The sequence below is a fragment of the Staurois parvus genome, unplaced genomic scaffold (assembly GCF_062004578.1).
Source record: "Staurois parvus isolate SC_StPar_1 unplaced genomic scaffold, SC_StPar_1.0 ptg000141l, whole genome shotgun sequence".
In the NCBI taxonomy this organism is placed as follows: Eukaryota; Metazoa; Chordata; class Amphibia; order Anura; family Ranidae; genus Staurois; species Staurois parvus.
This window is the reverse complement of record NW_028317937.1, coordinates 800,844-819,973: the sequence shown is the minus strand read 5'-3', so window position 1 is coordinate 819,973 and position 19,130 is coordinate 800,844. Positions and strand designations below refer to the sequence as shown.

At 50.7% G+C, this 19,130-nt stretch overlaps 4 pseudogenes; all 4 read left to right on the top strand.

Annotated features, from left to right (window-relative positions):
• Nucleotides 1-236: 236 nt before the first annotated feature.
• LOC149465182 (U2 spliceosomal RNA) lies at nucleotides 237-352 on the top strand (annotated as a pseudogene).
• A 1,825-nt stretch (nucleotides 353-2,177) lies between these two features.
• Nucleotides 2,178-2,270, top strand: LOC149465181 (U2 spliceosomal RNA; annotated as a pseudogene).
• Nucleotides 2,271-7,855: 5,585 nt separating this feature from the next.
• Nucleotides 7,856-7,971, top strand: LOC149465180 (U2 spliceosomal RNA; annotated as a pseudogene).
• An 882-nt stretch (nucleotides 7,972-8,853) lies between these two features.
• LOC149465179 (U2 spliceosomal RNA) lies at nucleotides 8,854-8,969 on the top strand (annotated as a pseudogene).
• Nucleotides 8,970-19,130: the final 10,161 nt, after the last annotated feature.

The following is a 19,130-nucleotide window of genomic DNA, read 5'->3' as shown; positions in this document are numbered from 1 at the left end:
GCAGTCTCTTGAAAATTAGCAATCGGACAGGTTAGACAAGTTTTTCCAATCCTCCTTGTCTTCTTCCTGAAGAGCTAGTACCAGAGGTGTCTTGCAGGCCACTTCCTTCTCTCCTCCACCTAAAAGATCTATTCACTTCTAGGACCCTGCTGACAGCTTGAGGGTGGTTGGACTGTGTCTGTTATCTAATTACACCCATTGTCTATAGCAGTGGTCACTACTAAATAAATAAATAAATCGCTTCTCGGCCTTTTGGCTAAGATCAAGTGTAGTATCTGTTCTTATCAGTGTCCAGTGGGGGTGCTCCCGACCATTCTAGCTTTGCGGGGATGGTTGTTGTATAGTACCCTCACTGGAATGATGGGGGTCCGGAAGGCTAGTACCGGAGGGACAGAAACCGGGGAGCGCCACGAGTTAAGCTGGGGCCCCGGGAGTAATTCCTCTGGGAAGACTGGAAAGACCCAGTACCTCCTGATTTGGATGGATCTACCTTGGTCTGGCCAGGGGCTGGGGATGCAAAAAGTCCGCAAACTCAGTGCCCCCTGGGGAAGACGCTCTCAGGGGTGTCACTAGTAACACTTGGGTATGGGACCCCACGGTGTGAAGATGACACATGGCCACTGTTTTTCACCTCTTTTTGCACAGCGCCCTAAGGACCAGGTCTTTTGGCTAAGTCCAGGGCAATTTTTGCTACGGGCCTCAGGGCCTGGTCTGTGCACAATTCGGCACGGTACCACTTTTTTATTTTTTCTTTACTTTATCTTTACCTTATTTATTACGCACTCCCACGTTTTGTCACTTTTTACTTTACTTATGTGTGTGTTTTTCACGGATGGAGGGTGTGGGTCCTCGGGCCTACCCTGAAGTCTAGGGGGAGGATGTGTGGCCATACGGTTCCTTCCTCCCCTGATCCCTAGGAGGCTCTTCTTCGGGAGAGCCTCCTTGCCTAGTACTGGATGTCCGGCTTCGGCTGGGCATAGGGAACGGTGGTCCACCAGGCCTTTTGGCCAGGAGGACCAATTGGGAACCTTGTCCCCGTCAGGAGCTTCGTGCCCCGGGGGATCAGGGTAAGCGGTCCAAGCCCCTTTAGGGGTAGGACACAGCACACCCCTAAGTGCACTTTTTCGTGTGGTGTTTTGCACTTGCACTTTTTTTGTGAACACTTACGGGTTTTTTCGTTATAGTTGCACGTCTGCGGACTTAAAAAAAAAAAAAAGTGGTCACTACTAAATCGGGGGTCGGGGTGCTCCCGACCATTCCATCTTTGCGGGGATGGTTGTTGTATAGTACCCTCACTGGTATGATGGGGGTCCGGAAGGCTGGACCGGAGGGACAGAAACCAGGGGGCGCCACGATACGCTCTGGGACCTTGGGAGTAATTCCTCTGGGAAAGCTGGAAAGACCCAGTACCTCCTGATTTGGACGGATCTACCTTGGTCTGGCCTGGGGCTGGGGACGCAAAAAGTCCGCAAACTCAGTGCCCCCTGGGGAAGACGCTCTCAGGGGTGTCACTAGTAACACTTGGGTGTGGGACCCCACGGTGTGAAGATGACACATGGCCACTGTTTTTCACCTCTTTTTGCACAGCGCCCTAAGGACCAGGTCTTTTGGCTAAGTCCAGGGCAATTTTTGCTACGGGCCTCAGGGCCTGGTCTGTGCACAATTCGGCACGGTACCACTTTTTTATTTTTTTTCTTTACTTTATCTTTACCTTATTTATTATGCACTCCCACGTTTTGTCACTTTTTACTTTACTTATGTGTGTGTTTTTCACGGATGGAGGGTGTGGGTCCTCGGGCCTTACCTGAAGTCTAGGGGGAGGATGTGTGGCCCTACGGTTCCTTCCTCCCCTGATCCCTAGGGGGTTTTCTCTTCGGGAGAACCCCCTTGCCTAGTACTGGATGTCCGGCTTCGGCTGGGCATAAGGAACGGTGGTCCACCAGGCCTTTTGGCCAGGAGGACCAAATGGGAACCTTGTCCCTGTCAGGAGCTTCGTGCCCCGGGGGATCAGGTGAACGGTCCAACCCTTCCGGGGGTAGGACAAACACACCCCTAAGTGCACTTTTTCGTGTGGTGTTCGCACTTGCACATTTTTTGTGATCACTTACGGGTTTTTCGTTGTAGTTTGCACGTTTGCGGACTTAAAAAAAAAAAAAAAAGTGGTCACTACTAAATCGATCGCTTCTCGGCCTTTTGGCTAAGATCAAGTGTAGTATCGACCTTGCCTTTAGGGGTGTCCCTGCTTCCAGCTAGGACGTTGAGAACCACTTGCATCTATCCCAGCCATTTGGTCTGTGTGGGGTACCCTCTTCTCGGCCTTGTAGGATCGTCGATTAAATTCGGCTTCACCTGCTTGCTGCTATTGGGTTTGAGGCTTAGCCCCCACGCAGAACGAGTTTGTGATCTTCCCCCCCTTGTTCACTCTGCGTTACTACCTCCGGGCAGTAGACGCTCAATAGCCTTTTCAAAGGCTAAGCAAGCGAGAGTGAAGCCGCCGAGGAAGAAGAAGGAGAAGGAATCCGATCAAGATCTCTGGGAAGCCCTCCTGAGAACTCCTCTGCGCCAAGATGGGGAAGAATAAGCAAACTGCGAAGAAGCCACAGAACGCCACCACCGCCCCCGCCAAGATCCCGGGAGAAGCCCCCTCCGCCTCCACCTCCACCTCAGATCGCTCCGGCCCTGCAGACGGTCTCCCTCCACTGGAGCCCTGGATGAAGCAGACAGTCGTGCTGCGGCTGAAAGAAGTGGAAGGCAGAGTCCCGGACATGACCCCGGAAGTCTTTGGGAAGAAAATGATCCTTGAACAAGGATTTAGCAAGGCAGAGACCCTGTCGGTGCAATCCTTCATGAAAGGTATTTTCTTCGTGACTTTTGTTTCTCTACAGGTATGCAGAAGGTACTGGGAGGCAGTGAAGACCTCTGGACCCGACTCCCTCTTCCGAAAGTTCACCGCGAACTCTCCCATTCAAAGGGACGAAAGGCGGATCACGGTGTCCATGAGGAACCCTCACGTCCCTGGTAGAGACATCGCCACCTACCTCCAAAGGTTTTGCGTCGTGTTGAAGGACCCAGTCCGGATACTAGACGCCAGCGGCTTCTGGACAGGTAAGTGGTCTGTGTTTTGCAGATTGCTGAGAGATCGTCCCGCTGGAGATCTCCAACACCTGCAGCAGTGCTTTTCCCTGGGAGCGTCAGCAGGACTCCTACACTACCCGGATCAACCCCAGTCATGCCGCAGGTGCGGACAGCCGGGGCACGAGGGTAAGGATTGCCATGTGCTTTCATGTAGGTTCTGCCGGTCTGCAGGTCACGAGACCAAGGATTGCCCGAGGTCCAATACCTGCAACCTCTGTGGACGGTCAGAGCACGTCTACAGGGACTGCCCAGAGAGAAGCAGGACGTATGCTGGGGCCCTGAGCAAGGGCTCTGCCGCCAAACCAGCAACACAGAAACCCCCAAAGGACCCAGGTAAGAGGAACCCCCCTCCCCCCACCCCAGCCCCCCCGGACCCTGGTCCCCCTGCCCCTGGCCCTCCCCCCCCCCCCCCCCCGCCCCTGCCCCTCCTGCCCCTGCCCCTCCCACCCCTGGCCCCCCTGCCCCACCCCTCCCCGGCCCGGTTCCACCCCCCCCTGACCTGTCCTCACAGGAGGATTTCCCGCCCCTTCCCCCTGCCACCCCCGTCAGCAGCTCTGCGGCGGCGATCAGGAAGCGGAAGAAGGAGCAGGCTATCCCGGCGGCGGAGGAACCCTCCTCCGCCACCAAACGGCCTGCCGTCCTCCAGAATGCCGCAGGTCCCGACCCCGTGGGGGAGGACCTCGACACACTGGAGGAAGAGGAAGAGGTGGAAGAAGAGATGGCTCTGACCCGGTCGGGGCCAGATCTCTCCACCGACTTCGACGAGGTCCTCAACGAGGTCCTCAACCAGATCGGACTGAGCCAGGACCCTGGCCAGGCCGAAGAGGTCGCCCCCCCTCCCCAGGGGAGGTAAGCACAGCCCCTGCCGACTAACCCCTTCATCTCTTTCCCATGATGGCTGAGATCTCTATCTTTTCCATTAATGTGAGGAGCATCAAGGATGTGTCTAGGAGGCAGACTGTGCTGACCTTTCTCTCCACACAGCAGAGTGATGTGTACATGCTTCAGGAGTGCGCACTTCCCCCTCTGGGGAGGTACACTCATTTGTCCTCCCAGTGGACCCACGGTCCCTCCTACTGGTCTGGGGGTGGCGATTGCAAGTCCGCAGGGGTTGCGGTTCTTATCAGGGGAGGACGTTTCACTGTTGACTCCGTCCATGAGCTCGTCTGTGGCCGCCTTCTGGTCATAGACGGTTCGTGGGCGGGAGAGCCCGTTAGGCTCATCAACGTGTACGCCTCCCCGGAGAAGAACGCGCGGCTGGAACTTTTCCAAACCCTGCGGACGCAACTCGCCACAACGAGAACAGTAGTAATCGGCGGTGATTTTAACTGTCCGATAGAGGAGGATGGGCGCAGCTCCAGCATGTACGCAAAACTCGACGCCACCTCGAAGCTGCTCCGGGAGATGATTGCGGAGGCTTCCCTGCGAGACGCAGTGGGATCCGTGGGGCGCGGTTCCGTGAACTACTCATGGAGCCGCCCCGATGGATCTGTGCGCTCCAGGATTGACTTTGTGCTCACCTCCAGGGCAGTCAGGCACCGCGGGTTCTCCATGGTTCCCTGCTTTTTCTCTGACCACAGGGCCATTCACTTTCAAGGTGCTCTGGGAGAGGGCTTTGCCCCGGGCCCAGGCTCCTGGAAGCTGAATTGCACCCTGCTGGACGATGAGGAACTGCTAGAGGAACTCAGGGAAACCTACGGTGCCTGGCGAGGGGAGAAGTCTTTCTTTCCCAAGGTAAGCGACTGGTGGGAGTTCGTGAAAGTCAAGCTGCGCAGCTTCTTTCAGGCCAGGGGACGCCAGCAAGTGTGTGCCAGGAGGAGGGAACTCAGGAGGCTGCAGCGTCAGCTGCAGTCCCTGCAGGACCTTCATCTCTGTGGCTGGGACGTGAGGCAAGACCTGGAGGACACCAAGAAGAGCTTGAAAAAGCACTTTGAGGAAGAATCCAGGCACATTGTCTTCCGTGCCAAGGTGGAGCATCTAGAGAAAGGTGAGAAGTGTAACTCTTTCTTTTTCAGGAAACTCCACTCAGGACACACTCCCCTGTCTGAGCTGCGCGACAAGACTGGAACACTCCAGAAGGGGAAGGAGGCCGTGATGGAAGTGGTCAGCGACTACTACTCCGACCTCTACTCCCCCAAAGCAACAGACACGGCAGCGGCCGACAGGTTCTTGTCAGGTATCTCTAATGCTATTGATCCTGCAGGTTTGTCGGCCACCAACGCCCCCTTGACGTTGGAGGAACTGCACTCTGCCGCTAAATCCTTTAGGCGAGGCAGGACCCCGGGCTGCGACGGTCTCCCAGCGGAGCTCTATGTAGCGCTGTGGGATCTCGTGGGCCCGGACCTGCTCGAGCTGTACGAGGAGATGGTGGTGGAGGGCAAGATGCCTCCTTCGTTGAGGGAGGGGATGATCACGATCCTGTACAAGCGTAAGGGGGAGAGATGTGACTTGAGAAATTGGCGTCCCATCTCTCTCTTGAACGTGGACTACAAGATCCTCGCCAAAGTTATGGCGAACAGGTTGAAGGCTGTCATCGGACAGATAATCCACCCGGATCAGACTTGTGGCATTCCTGGCCGCAGGATTGCGGACAGCCTAGCGCTTGTCCGGGACACGGTCCAGTACATCAAAGACCGCCGTGTGCACGCGGCCCTGGTCAGTCTTGACCAGGAAAAGGCCTTTGACCGTGTCTCCCATGGGTTTATGTGCAGAGCCCTGCGCAGGTTTGGTCTTGGGGAAATGTTCTGTTCGGTTGTGGATATGATGTACAACGGCATTTGTAGTTCCGTGCAGGTGAACGGCTGGAAGACTGACCCCTTCCCGGTCCTCTCCGGGGTCAGACAAGGCTGTCCTCTCTCACCTCTGCTTTTTGTTTGCTGTATAGAGCTCTTCGCCGAATGCATCAGACGGAATCCAGAGATCGGGGGAATCACCGCACCGGGACCAGACAGACGGGAAGTGAAGTGCTCGCTCTACATGGACGACGTGACGGTGTTCTGTGCCAACCAGCGCTCCATCGACCTGCTCGTCCAGACCTGCGAGGACTTCGGCCAAGCTTCGGGGGCAAAGGTCAACTGCGGGAAGTCGGAAGTCATGCTCTTCGGAAAGTGGTTCCTGCCTTCTTCTGCATCCATGCCCTTTGGCATCAAGACAGACTTCATGAAGATTTTGGGAGTTTGGTTTGGTGCCGAGGGCGCAGCCCTGAAGTCTTGGGAGGAGAGACTGGCCAAGATGCGTCAAAAGTTTGGACTCTGGAGCCTCAGAGACCTCACCATCGAAGGGAAGACACTGGTACTCCGCAGCGAGATTCTCCCTGTGTTGCAGTACCTCGCCCAGGCCTGGCCCCCTCGGGTCAACACCTGTAAGGCCATCACCAGGGCGGTGTTTCACTTCATCTGGGGCTCCAAGATGGACAGAGTGAAGCGGGCAGTCATGTTCAAGGAACCCCTCAAGGGCGGTAAGGGCGTGCCCGACATCGCCACCCAGCTGAGGGTGTTCTTTGCTTGCAACTGCGTCCGCAGAACTTTGCCCAGACGGATTATGGACTCTGGCGGGAACGCAATGTCTCGCTTCTTCCTGTTGCCTCTCTGGAGGTCCCTGGGGTGGGACACTTGGGATAGTTCCATCCCCTACAACTGGGACACTCCTTGGTACTACTTGGATACCTTCAAGTTCATCAGGGAGCAAGGGCTGCAGGGAGTCAAGCCTGACTTGTGGAAGCCAAAGACTATCTACAAGCTCATCCGAGCCAGCGACATTTTGGAGTCGGTTCCAGGCCTGCCTTCAGACACCTGCAAGGTGGTCTGGAGGAATGTTTCTTCCAACATTCTTACCAACAGGCACAAAGACCTGGCATGGATGGCAATCCAAGGGGGGTTGCCTCTCAGGACATTTATGCATGCCAGGAACCTGAGCAGATACAGACACTGCCCCTTCTGCATCATCCACGAGGAAACGTCTTACCACGTTTTCTGGGAGTGCTCATTTGCTCAGGCCCTGTTGGGGGCCCTGGAACCTGAACTCAAGGACTTTGTACCACAGACAGCCATCACTCACTTTGGGGTGTTGAATGGACTGTTCTGTGGAACCTTTTCTCTGGAGGACATTGACGGCGCCTGGCGGGTGCTGTGTTGTTTTAAGGACGCTTTATGGTGCGCCAGAAAGTGCCTCATCCACCAGCGGGAGAGGATGTCCATTGAGGACTGCCGCAGACTGATCCTCAGTCTGCTCAGAGACTATTCCTTGATGGACTTTAAGGAGGAAGAGGACGTCTGAAGATTTCCCCCTTCCCCCTACTCCCCCTTGCGTGTCTTTGTCTTTCAATAAAGCTTCGGGCCTGTGTTTCCCCCTTCCTTCCCCCCCCCCCCCACACACCCGATGCCTATTGTAAACTGTGATTCTCGGTTTTTTCGCTTTTTCGCTTTCGTTTAATGCATGACTTAGTACTGTGTATCAGGATGCTATGGTTTTTGGGGTAAGTGGCGTCATGCATGACGTGGCGGTCTGGGGATTCATCCTCTGCACATCACGTCAGGCATCATACCGCTGAGCGAATGTATTTATTTCTGAATGTATTTATTGTATGCTTGAACTGTATTGCTATGTGGTGCGCTGCGTCGCAGTACAGGGTGAGATGTACCCCGATTACACGTATCATGTTGTTTTTGATGCTTCTGTAATAAAAGTATCTTTTCAATCAAAAAAAAGTGGTCACTACTAAATCGCTTCTCGGCCTTTTGGCTAAGATCAAGTGTAGTATCTGTTCTTATCAGTGTCCAGTGGGGGTGCTCTCGGCCATTCTAGCTTTGCGGGGATGGCTGTTGTATAGTACCCTCACTGGTATGATGGGGGTCCGGAAGGCTAGTACTGGAGGGACAGAAACCGGGGAGCGCCACACGTTATGCTGGGGCCCTGGGAGTAATTCCTCCGGGAAAACTGGAAAGACCCAGTACCTCCTGATTTGGACGGATCTACCTTGGTCTGGCCAGGGGCTGAGGAGGCAGAAAGTCCGCAAACACGGTGCCCCCTGAGTAGTCGCCTCAGGGGTGCTCTGAGTAGCACTTGGGTGTGGGACCCCACGTTGTGAATGAGCACATGGTCACTGCGTTTAAAACACCTTTTGCACTGTGCCTCTAGGACCGGGCCTTTTGGCCAAGTCCTGGGCAATTTTTTTGCTACAGGCCTCAGGGCCTGGTCAGTGCACAATTTGGGCACGACCACTTTTTTATTATTTTTATAGATTATTTAATTATTTATTTATTTATTTTTGCTCACCCCACGTTTGTCACTTTTACTTATGTGTGTGTTTTTCTCACAGGATGGAGGGTGTGGGTCCTCGGGCCTGCCCTGAAGTCTAGGGGGAGGATGTGTGGCCTTTTGGTTCCTTCCTCCCCTGTCCCTGGGGGGTTTTCTCTTCGGGAGAGCCCCCCGACCAAGTACTGGATGTCCGGCTTCGGCTGGACATAAGGAAAGGTGGTCCACCAGGCCTTTTGGCCAGGAGGACCAAACGGGAACCTTGTCCCTGTCAGGAGCTTCGTGCCCCGGGGGATCAGGGTAGTGGTCCAACCCCTTCGGGGGTAGGACAAAGCACACCCCTAAGTGCACTTTTTGTGTGGTGTTTTTGCACTTGCACTTTTTTGTGAAACACTTACGAGTTTTTCGTTCTAGTTTGCACGTTTGCGGACTTAAAAAAAAAAAAAAAAGTGGTCACTACTAAATATCGCTTCTCGGTTTTTTGGCTAAGATCAAGTGTAGTATCTGTTCTTATCAGTGTCCAGTGGGGGTGCTCCCGGCCATTCTAGCTTTGCGGGGATGGCTGTTGTATAGTACCCTCACTGGTATGATGGGGGTCCGGAAGGCTAGTACCGGAGGGACAGAAACCAGGGAGCGCCACGAGTTAAGCTGGGGCCCTGGGAGTAATTCCTCCGGGAAAACTGGAAAGACCCAGTACCTCCTGATTTGGACAGATCTACCTTGGTCTGGCCAGGGGCTGAGGAGGCAGAAAGTCCGCAAACATGGTGCCCCCTGAGTAGTCGCCTCAGGGGTGCTCTGAGTAGCACTTGGGTGTGGAAACCCACATTGTGAATGAGCACATGGTCACCGCGTTTAAAACACTTTTTGCACTGCGCCTCTAGGACCGGGCCTTTTGGCCAAGTTCTGGGCAATTTTTTTGCTACAGGCCTCAGGGCCTGGTCAGTGCACAATTTGGGCACGACCACTTTTTTATTATTTTTATAGATTATTTAATTATTTATTTTTTCTCACCCCACGTTTGTCACTTTTTACTTATGTGTGTGTTTTTCTCACAGGATGGAGGGTGTGGGTCCTCGGGCCTGCCCTGAAGTCTAGGGGGAGGATGTGTGGCCTTTTGGTTCCTTCCTCCCCTGTCCCTGGGGGGTTTTCTCTTCGGGAGAGCCCCCCGACCAAGTACTGGATGTCCGGCTTCGGCTGGACATAAGGAAAGGTGGTCCACCAGGCCTTTTGGCCAGGAGGACCAAACGGGAACCTTGTCCCTGTCAGGAGCTTCGTGCCCCGGGGGATCAGGGTAGTGGTCCAACCCCTTCGGGGGTAGGACAAAGCACACCCCTAAGTGCACTTTTTGTGTGGTGTTTTTGCACTTGCACTTTTTTGTGAAACACTTACGGGTTTTTCGTTCTAGTTTGCACTTTTGCGGACTTAAAAAAAAAAAAAAAAGTGGTCACTACTAAATCGCTTCTCGGCCTTTTGGCTGCGATCTTATGGTTGTAGTCAGAAGGCAGGTAGTAGGGGACCAGCGCCCTCGGCCTTGGCACGTATACCAAGCGTGACTTGCTGCTATAGGGGGTGGCGCTTCCTGAACCCGTTGAGTAGGGATGACCTTTCCTGAGCCTCTCCCGAGGGATTGGTGAAGGGAGGTTGCTCGTTGCTGTGGGATGGCTCCTGTTCCACCGGATGCCCCAAACACCGTTCGGGTGATTATTCCAGAGGCCAGGAGGGCTGAATGCGGACTCTATGTTGTCCAAAAGAAGATTCTGATGGAGTTGCTGGGGATCGCCCACGAAAATATTTTCTGCGTGCAAGCTTTTCCGGCGAGCGGTTTCTATGATGTCACTTTCTTCCGTCTTGGGGATCTACGGACATGCCTGTTGAGGAAAACCGAAAAGGAGGATGATCCTTTGCTGAAGGACGTTTGTTTCCTGGCCAGTGAGTCAAAGCAGCGTATCCCTGTGACGGTGCAACTCTATAACCCGTTTGTGAGAGAGGAGGAGATTAAGGCTTTCTTGTATCGATACTGCGCAGTGGTTTCTGGTGGAGTGATGCAGACAAATATTTTCGGCACGTTCAATGGACAGCGCAAGTATTGGGTCCAGTTGAAGAAGGACGCAGGTGGGATCGGGGGCACGCTCCATCCGCCCCAGGCCTTTTCCATCGGGGCCAATAGAGGGGTTCTGTGGTACCCAGGCCAGCCGCAGTTCTGCCGCAATTGTTTTGCGTTTGGTCATACGAGGGAGCACTGTGACGCTGGAGTTGTATGCCGGAATTGTTTCCAGACAGGACACCGGACGGCAGAGTGTTCAGCTGGGAAAAAATGCCATTTGTGTGGTAGCGGGGGGCACCTGGCAAAGCAGTGCCCTACCGTGGATGGGATTGCCCGCGGTGTGGAGGGCGGTTCTGGGAGTGGTGGTGGTGATAGGAGGGCAAGGTCCTATGCGGAAGCCGCTAGAGGTGTGGGTGCAGTGACCACGCCAGGCATAGACCCAGGGCCTGAACCTAGGGAGGAGGTGGCAGCAGTGGTGGAACCCCCAGTTGTTGGGGGGGTGGAGTCTGGAGCTGGGGCCTTGGTGGAATTGGCCCAATTACCTGAATTAGAGTCTGAGGGGATATCCCAAATGGAGTCAGAGCCTGAACCCCGGGTGGAAGTGGTGAGGAAAGCTGAGTCACCGCTTGCTGGGGGGACGGCACTTGAGCAGACACCTGTGGTAGATCCTGAAGGGGGGGTCCATCTGGAGTTAGGGCCCGAATCCAGGGAGGATGAGAGGGTGGTGGCTGAATCCCAGCTTGATGAGGAGGTGGTACCAGGCCAGGTGCCTATAGTGGGTGGAGGAGAGCTGGTGAGAGAGGAGGAGGAGATGGATCAGTCTTTGGGGTCCCTTAAGCGGAAGCAGCCTGTTGTGGTCTTGACTCAGATGATTGAGGAGGTTCCTAGTCCTGGTAGGAGGGAGGAGGAGGTGGAGTCGGACTCTTCATCTCAGTCAATAGAGTCTTTTGCAAGCACTAGCACTTCTGAGACCTTGCAGGATTCAGGGGGCTTTAGAAGGCCGGCTGTTGTAGAGGGGGGCTCCAGGAGGAGCAGGATTAGGAGGGAGGGGCTTCGGCCCAGTAAACAGACCAAGGCCCAGGGAAAAAAGGCCAAAAAGTGAAATGCTTTATGACTAATGCGTTTTTTGTTTCCTTTTCATGCACCTTCGTTTTTCCTCCCTGAATGTTTGGGGACTTCGGTCGGCTCCAAGGAGGGCGTCCATACTGCATTATCTGTCTCTACTGTCAACTGATGTCCTTTGCATCCAAGAATGTAACCTCCTGGAGGAACCTGAGAAGGACATTTGGCCATATGGCCCGACAGTCTGGTCTATTGGGACGCAGAAAAACGAGGGTGTTGGTATTCTGTTTAAGGGGTGGAGATTTAAAATTCTGGGGGTGGTCCATGTTGTTAGAGGCAGAGCCCTATTGTTAAAAGTGGAGGTGGATGGGTTTGTGTTTCGGATTTTAAATGTGTATGCCCCAGTAAATAGAAATGAGAGGATCTCTTTATTTGAAGATTTGCGGTTCTTCTTGACCGGAAGGGATCCGTTAGCCATTCTAGGTGACTTTAATTGCATCTTGCAAGGAGGGGACAGGAAGAGGGGTTTTGGGGGGAGGGGTAGGGGGGGTGTGTTGGGGGGATAAGGGGGGGAGGTGGGGGTGGGAGGGGTGGTGTTGGTGGTGGTGGGGGGGGTGGGGGAGGGGATGGGGAGTGTGGGGTGGGTGAGGGTGGGGGGGGAGGGGTAGATAGGTCTGGTAAGATCCTCAGGAGTATTTGTGAGGACCTAAAGTTATGTGATGCCGGGAAAGGGAAAGGTTGTACGTGTTTTTCTGCCAGCCATCATACGCAGTCGCGTATTGACTTTTGTTTTTTATCTAGAGAATTCCAGGTGGAGAATTTTTTGATTCAGAGGGCGCCGTTCACGGACCATGGTCGGGTTGCGTGTGGAGTGAGTGTGGATTCGGATCGGGAACATGGTAAGGGGGTGTGGAAGTTGAATGTGGAGTTGTTGGAGGATGAATGCGTACGGAGTGAGTACAGAGTGTTGTTTGGGAAGTGGGAGAAGAGGTTGTTAGATTTTGAGAGTGTGGTGGGGTGGTGGGAGTGGGTGAAGGCAAACACGAAGGCCTTTTTTGTGAGGAAGGGGTGTGAGAGGGTGAAGAAAGCTAGAGAAGAGTATGATTGGTGGCAGAAGCGATTGGAATGTTTGGAGAGGAGGAGAGAATGGGGTGAGAGTGTGAATGAGGAGGTGGCTGAAGCGAAAGAGAAAATCAGGAAGTTTTTGGTGTCAAAAGGCAAGGCCATTAAGGCACAGGCAAAGGCCGCTGTAAAAGAGCTTGATGAGAAATGCACGAGATTTTTTTTCAAGAGGGTGTATGGAGGTAAAAGTGAGTTGGTGACTGTATTGGATGGGGATGGTCAGGAGGTGAGTGGTAATAAGAGGGTGAAAGAGGAGGTGTGGAAGTTTTATGGGAGTTTGTTTGCAGAGAAGGAAAGGGATATGAGTGCGGAAGAGGATGTGTTGGAGAGTGTGGGAAAGTGTTTGGAGAGAGAGGATAGAGAGTTTTTGGAAGAGGATGTAGAGTTGTGTGAGGTTGAGAGGAGTTTGAAGGAAATGAAGAATGGGAAGACGCCTGGATTGGATGGTTTGCCAGCTGAGTATTATACTGTGTTCTGGGATATGATTGGTGGATGGGTGTATAGAATGTGTGTGCAAGTGTTGAAGGATGGGAGAGTGCCAAGAAGTATGACTGAAAGTTTGATTATTTTGATTTATAAAAAAGGGGAAAGAAGTGACCTAAGAAATTGGAGGCCGATATCTCTTTTAAATGTTGACTATAAATTAGTTGCCAAAGTTATCGCTAATAGGTTGAAAGGAGTGATTGAGGGAATGTTAGGTGAAGAGCAAGCGTGTGCGGTACCGGGGAGGATGATAAGTGAGAGTTTGGTTTGTTTGAGGGATGTTTTGTGGGATGTGAGGGAGCGTAAGCAGGTAGCGGCTGTTGCGACGATAGACTTCGAGAAAGCGTATGATCGGGTGGTGCATGGTTTTATGTGGAAGGTCTTGGAGAGAATGGGGGTGCCTGAGCGGATGATTGGGTGGATAAAGAGTTTGTATGCTGGGATTCGGAGTAGAGTGCAGGTGAATGGTTGGGTGACTGAGGATGTGGCTGTGAGATCGGGAGTAAGACAGGGGTGTCCCTTGTCCCCGGTCTTGTTTGTTTGTGTGATTGAGCCTTTGATCAGAATGATTGCGAGAGATAAATGTGTGGGTGGAATGGTGATACCTGGAAGTGGTGGGAGAATGTTGAAGATCACTGGCTATATGGATGACGTGACGGTGGTATGTAGGGATGTAAGAAGTTTGAAAAGAGTGAGGTTGTTGTTGGATATTTTTTGTTTGGGGAGCGGCTTTAAAGTTAATTTGGATAAATGTGAATGCAAGTTTTTTGGAGATTGGAAGGAGATTGGACAGTGTGGTTGGAGAGTGTGTATGGGTAGCATAAAAGTGTTGGGTGTGCGTTTTGAGAGGGACTTGTATGGGAGAGAAAGTTGGGAAGAGGTGGTGGGAAAAATTGGAAAGCGAATGGCGTTTTGGTCGTTGAGGGCTTTGACTCTGGAAGGTAAGGTGTTGGTGATCAAGGCGGTATTGATGCCAATATTATTATTTTTGTACAGTGTTTTCCCGGCTCAGGACAAGGTATTGAGGAGGATCGTGAGAGTGATCTTCCAATTTCTTTGGTCTTCCAAAGCAGAAAAATTAAAACGAGAGAAAGTTGTGAAGAGTAAGATGAATGGTGGGAAGGGAATGGTGTGGATTGAGAGGTGGTTGTTGGTGAGGTATGTGAGTATGTGTGTGCGTTTGAGTGAGAAGGAGAGTATGGCAGGATGTATGACAAAGTATTGTGCGGGAAGTGTGTTGCGTAAGTTAGGTTGGTATGAGGTGGAATTGAGAAAGCCAGTATGTTTTAGAGCACCTTGGTTTTACCTAAAAATTGTGAAAGGGGCTGAAAAGTTTGCGTTGCATGGGATAGTGAAGGAAATGTGGAGTGATTGCAAGAAGGTATGTAATAAGTTGGACGAGAATGAGGTGATGGAAGGGGTGGGTGGTTTGAGGTCAGTTGAATGTGAGAGAGTATGGAAGAATGTGTGTGATAGGGAGTTAGATAATCGTCAGAAAGATATTGCATGGATGGGGGTGCATAAATGTTTGCCAGTAAGGATGTTTCAGAGACGGCGTGGGATGTGTGCAACTGAGAGGTGTCCGAGGAGAGGTTGTGTGGGGATAGAAAGTGTTGAGCATGTGTTTTGGAAGTGTAGGTATGCGGTGAAGGTGTGGAGATGTTTGGGGGGTATGATAGAGGGGTTGGTGGGAGTGAAAGGGGTGACGTATGAGATGGTGATGTTTGGTTTATGGCAGTTGGGTAAGAATGATGGGAGGGTTTTATGGATTTTGGTGAATTGCGTGAAGGAATGTTTGTGGGACGTTCGGAATATTTGGCTATTTAAGAAAGAGGTTGTAAGTGTGCGTGGGTGTGTGGCCATGGTCCGTGGACGGGTGTATAATTATGGGTACCTGGACTGCAAGAAGTTGGGGGTTGCTAGAGCAAATGAGGTGTGGAAGTTTGCGTTATGGAAAAGATGGTTTGTGGCCTGATGGGAGCTTTTTCCATGAGTTGCAGGAAGTTTGATGTCTTCTCCCCCTTTTTAGTTTGAAGGTAGCCAGGTGCCTGATGGTTTTTCAGAATCTGGAATTCGCAGGAGTCTGTGAGCCTTGTGGCCTTTTTATTTTTTTCTTTTTTGTAGATATTAAAAGTTGTATGGCTTTTGGTATATGCATTTTTATATGTTTTATTGAAGATGGAACTTACCTTTCTCTTTTTTTGTCCTAGGTGACATGTTCATTGGAGGGACAGTGCCTTTTGGAGGGATGACTAGATGATCTTTGTCTAGCTTTGAGGGTCAGCGTTTGAAGGGACAGAACTTCCTTTGGACATGTACCTTGGAGCTTTGCGGCATCACATGAATTTGTTGGAAATTTAAGTGCTTTTTGCTTCTGCATATATTTGCATATGTGTATACAATGCTATGTATGTAAATTGGCCTTTATGGCTTGTATATATGTGTATAATGGTGTGAGCTGGACAAAAAACAGACACATTGGATATTGTTGTTTTTTATTTTTTTGGTGTAGTTTGTTTTTATTGTTTTTTTCTTTTATGTACAAATTATTTTACATTTTGTATATTCTTTGGAATTTTTGAAGAGTTTTTTTTTGTTGTTGTTAATTTTTTTTTCTCTTCTGTAATTTTTTCTTGCCTGTGATTCTGTGATGTAACTTGTAACATGGCAAAATGTGATTACTTTTACTTTGAAATTTTCTAAATAAAAGAATGAAAAAAAATCTGTTCTTATCAGTGTCCAGTAGGGGTGCTCCACTATCATTCCTGCTTGTGGGGATGATTGGTTGTACAGTACCCCTGCTGGTAGGATGGGGGTCCTGATGGTTAATACAGGGCTGGAACAGAAACCAAGGTGCCCACAGGCTGTTGGGACCTGGGAGTAATTCACCCCAGGAACTCCAGAGGGGCCCAGTACCTCCTGATGGGAACGGATCTACCTTGTCTGGCCAGGGGCCGAGGAGGCAGAAAGTCCGCGAAGCAGTGCCCCCTGAGAGTGGTCGCCTCAGGGGTGCTCTTAGTAACACTTGGGTGTGGGACCCCAATGTGTGAAACGTGCACATGGTCACTGATTCAAACACTTTTCCTGCACTGCGCCTTTTAGGGCTAGGCCTTTTGGCTAAGTCCTGGGCAATTTTTGCTACGGGCCTCAGGGCCTGGCAAGTGCACAATTGCACGGCCACTTATTTATTTATTTCTCCTCACGTTTGTCACTTTTCACTTTTGTGTGTGTTTTCTTTCTCACAGGATGGTAGGGTGTGGGTCCTCGGGCCTACCCTGAAGTCTAGGGGGAGGATGTGTGGCCTTTTGGTTCTTTCCTCCCCTGTCCCTAGGGGGTTTTCTCTTCGGGAGAGCCCCCTTACCAAGTACTTGGTGGTTGGCTTCGGCTGGCCACAAGGAACGGGGTCCGCCAGGCCTTTTGGCTAGGTGGACCACATGGCAACCTTGTCCCTGTCAGGAGCTTCGTGCCCCGGGGGATCAGGGTAGAGATCCAACCCCTTCAGGGGGTGGACAAAGCACATCCCTAAGTGCATTTTTTTGTGTTGGTGTTTTGCACTTGCACGTTTTTTGTACACTTACGGGTTTTTCGTTTTTTCGCACGTTCGCAGAAAAAAAGTGGTCACTAAATTTCAATTAGTGTGTGGCTTTCCCTGTTTGACAGAAGTCAACCATTTGATCAAATTCTGTAGAACAAGCAAGTTGGAAAAGTTTCCTTGATCAGTAGCTACAGCCCCTGATCAATGTATTTTGACAACAGCGAAAGCTGCTGCCAGATTACAATGTCCCTGCGGGGAGGATTCTTCCATCCATCTCCTTTGTGTGGCTAAAAGAATCTGCCATGCATAGCCTTCTTTAGGCTTTAACATCTACTGGGGCCCCTTGACTGCTTAGGCTATTTTCTGGAAAAGGTAAACTTGGCCTTTCGAGGGTTACTGATGTATTAATACATAAATACAGAGCTGCTACTTTTAAACTAGTGGAAGGAAGAAGAAAAACCATATCAACACTGTGCTGGAGCAAGTTTCTGGCAGTGAGAGCAATCATCTAGCAGCGATGAGGTTAAGTAGAACAGACACTTCTGGCAAGAAGGGGTGAACGAAGCCTGTGACAGACATCCTCTGCTGAATCTTCAGTTTATGTAGATGTCAAAGGAATATATACACAGATTTTACTAAGTACCATTTCCTTCCCCCACAGCTTTAGCATTCATGTGACCTGCAAACGTTTAATTTACAAGTCCTTTAAACAGTCACTACAGGACCACCAACATTAGTGATAAATATTACAGGCCACTGAAAATCTGCTTGCACAATGTTTGTTTGCTTCAAGGATTTGCAGTGCTGTTTCTAGGGGGAAAAAAGCAAAAAATACTGCAAAAACTAAAACTAACGAATAAATAACAGAAACTTAAGACACTGGCCTCTATATATCCTGCCTGGAGATGTAAAGTAAAACAGAATGTGCCAACATTTGTTTCTCAGTTTGAAAATATTTATCAGAGTAGCCTCCATGAAGACAGATAGATGGCAGACACCCAGACAGAGGTCCTTGGTGCTCCAGGGATATTGCTGGACTTTGTGTGGGAGTTTTCCAAACGCAGATGTGCTGCAGAGAAGTGTTCATGGACGGAACATAGGAATTTAATTTAGTTTTTTTGGTGCATACCGCATATTTTTGTGGAAACGAATACACAATTCTACATTTTGACCATATATAAGTTTTCAGAACTACCTGCAGCTAATTCTGGCAAGTATTTGCACCAGCGTTAATAACATTACTGACATTTTATTTATTTATTACAGGTACTTATATAACGCTGTCAATTTACGCAGCGCTTTACATACAGTCATGGCCGAAATTGTTGGCACCCTTGATATTTCTCCAGGAAATCATGTATTTCTCACGAAACGTATTGCATTAACACATGTTTTGCTATACACATGTTTATTCCCTTTGTGTGTATTGGGACAAAACAAAAAAAGGGAGGAAAGAAAGCAAATTCGACATAATGTCACACAAACCTCCAAAAATGGGCTGGACAAAAGTATTGGCACCCTTTCACAACTGCGGATAAATAAGAATGTTACAAGCATGTGATGCTCCTGTAAACTCACCTGGGGCAAGTAACAGGTGTGGGCAATATAGAAATCACACCTGAAAGCAGATAAAAAGGAGAGACGTTCACTTAACCTTTGCATTGTGTGTCTGTCTGTGCCACACTAAGCATGGACAACAGAAAGAGGAGACGAGAACTGTCTGAGGACCTGAGAACCAAAATTGTGGCAAAATATCAACAATCTCAAGGTTACAAGTCCATCTCCAGAGAACTAGATTTGCCTTTGTCCACAGTGCGCAACATTATCAAGAAGTTTGCAACCCATGGCACTGTAGCTAATCTCCCTGGTCGTGGACGGATGAGGAAAATTGATGAAAGATTGCAACGCAGAATAGTCCGGATGGTGGATAAGCAGCCCCAAACATGTTCCAAAGACATTCAAGCTGTCCTGCAGGCTCAGGGAGCATCAGTGTCAGCGCGAACTATCCGTCGACATTTAAATGAAATGAAACGCTATGGCAGGAGACCCAGGAGGACCCCACTGCTGACACAGAGACATAAAAAAGCAAGACTACAGTTTGCCAAAATGTACTTGAGTAAGCCAAAAGCCTTCTGGGAAAACGTCTTGTGGACAGATGAGACCAAGATAGAGCTTTTCGGTAAAGCACATCATTCTACTGTTTACCGAAAACGGAATGAGGCCTACAAAGAACAAAACACAGTACCTACGGTAAAATATGGTGGAGGTTCAATGATGTTTTGGGGTTGTTTTGCTGCCTCTGGCACTGGGTGCCTTGACTGTGTGCAAGGCATCATGAAATCTGAGGATTACCAAAGGATTTTGGGTCGCACTGTAGGGCCCAGTGTCAGAAAGCTGGGTTTGCGTCCAAGATCCTGGGTCTTCCAGCAGGACAATGACCCCAAACATACGTCAAAAAGCACTCAGAAATGGATGGCAAAGAAGCGCTGGAGAGTT